The sequence below is a fragment of the Frankliniella occidentalis genome, unplaced genomic scaffold, assembly GCF_000697945.3.
Source record: "Frankliniella occidentalis isolate FOCC.00 unplaced genomic scaffold, Focc_3.1 Scaffold50, whole genome shotgun sequence".
Taxonomy (NCBI): domain Eukaryota; kingdom Metazoa; phylum Arthropoda; class Insecta; order Thysanoptera; family Thripidae; genus Frankliniella; species Frankliniella occidentalis.
In genome coordinates this window covers 254,288-256,325 of record NW_026267180.1, presented here as the reverse complement: position 1 = coordinate 256,325, position 2,038 = coordinate 254,288, and positions in this window count along the sequence as shown.

Here is a 2,038-nt window from a genome sequence, read left to right as displayed (position 1 = left end):
CCCCCCCCTCCTTCCCCCCTTAAACCCCGTTGCCGAAGCGGGGGTCGCTCGAGAGGGAGAGGAGGGCCCACTTATACGAAGTCGAAAACGTCAACAATTGGCAGAACAATACTCGAGTCTACAACGCGGCGGATCATCCGCAACGGAGGCAGCGCTGGCCAGACCGAGGTCACGGGAGGTCACTACTACACAGGGCGACCTCACGGCGATTGAACGTAGATGCATGTCCACTGACGAGCCAGACACTTTAGAAAGCTAAAACGCCGCTACTATGGAACCCCATCGGTGCACTTGAAAGCAGTATGTACTGTATACCGCAAGAGATACTAAATACTGGTGGAGACAGACCAAGACAGACTCACGGTGTGTACTACACACTGTGTACTACATACTGTGTACTTCACACTGTGTACCACGCAAGCGCCTCACACTCACTTTGGTAATGCACCACAAGGTGTGTGGCTGTTTCACACAAAGCACAGTTGCAACCTTCCGAAGCGAAGCATTTGCTTCGTATTTACGAAGGATTCGGCATTTTGCTTCGTAAGGTTTCAACAGTGAGGTTTCCAGAGATGTACAGTACGTAATACTATCTCCATACAGAGAGGGTATTCAGTAAGTTTCACAGTGGGGGTATTCACTAAATTGTACTGCATTCAGGCATTCAAGAAACTTTGGGTTTTCACAAGGAAGGCACAAGCCCTATCGAGCTGTAATCGGGCGTTGAGTGGAGAATGAGATGGATGGGGCCAAAGGACCTGTATGCTAGGTGGAGAGAGAGAGAGAGAGAGAGAGAGAGAGAGAGAGAGAGAGAGAGAGAGAGAGAGAGATTGCTCCGTTACACGCGTCACGGAGCGTCATAAGTTCCTAGAAAGAAGAGCGCTACTGGGCTGGGCCTGCTGGTCGGTTTACCCGTCTCAGAGGAGGGAGGGAATTCCAGCGGCACGGTGCGCCGGCAGCGCTATGGCCGTGTACAGCACAGCCCTCAGCCCTCCCACTCCCCCACGCAGCCCATGGCGTCTCGATTTACACGAAATTCGCTACATCGGGAGTTTTTCTCACTCCTCCACCGCGGGAGGCCTATCGGTGGCTGTCATCGCAAGTAGTGTGCGCAGCGACGGACAACAACTGTCGTGCAATACACTTTCACGTCCATTCCAACGCTTAGGCAAAAAGTAAGAGGCATATAACTCTAACTTGTAAATGATTTGTTACGGAGTCAACGCTTACTTCCGCGTAACAGGTATACACGAGGGTATAGGTGTGCTGAGAATGTACAAGAAACTGTTCAACTGCGGTAAGCTCGTGTCTTTCTCCTAGGCAGGGTGGTGAAATTCAAATCGCGCGTTACTTATTTTCGGACCCACGGATAATGGGTCTTGTCCACTAGCAAAGGCTGTTGTCAGTCAGCAGTGTATGTGTTTGCCAGTAGTTGGACTCCTATTGCTGCCTCCTCCGTGCAATTGCAGCACATTCTATGCAGCAGCAAATAGCTGACCTGACGCAGACCGTCTTGTCCTGCTCTCGTTATTGCTGGGTCATGCGCTTCCTCTGGGCCTGAGCGCCTCGCCCGCCCCGCCCCGTCTCGCCCCGCCGCGGCCAAAAGACAAAAACCACACGTTCTGCAGTGGCTAGAGAGTCGCAGGGCCGTGGGATTTTAATAACGGCGGCAAGAGAGAAAAGGAAGGGGGAGGGGGGGGGGGCAGTGGCGCACCGCGCATGTGAGGAAGGTAATAATATTTAAATATTTCGCTATATCGCTTTCCGAGCAGCGGCGCTGTGCAGCATTCAAGATGGGAAAGAAAAGGATTCAGAACAGAGCAGTCATGCACCTCGGAAAGGTTAGCAGCAGCGGAGGCAGCAGTGATTCCGGCCAATGAAATACAAAAAAAAAAGAGAGGCTAAAACGACTGTCTGAAAAGGTGTATCGACATAATAAAACGATGACCTCGTCTCTGAACAGCTTATTCAAAAAAATTCTTTGGTGTTTGTTGGCCTGCCCGCGTTTTCCCACCATATCGTACACTGATTTTTCACG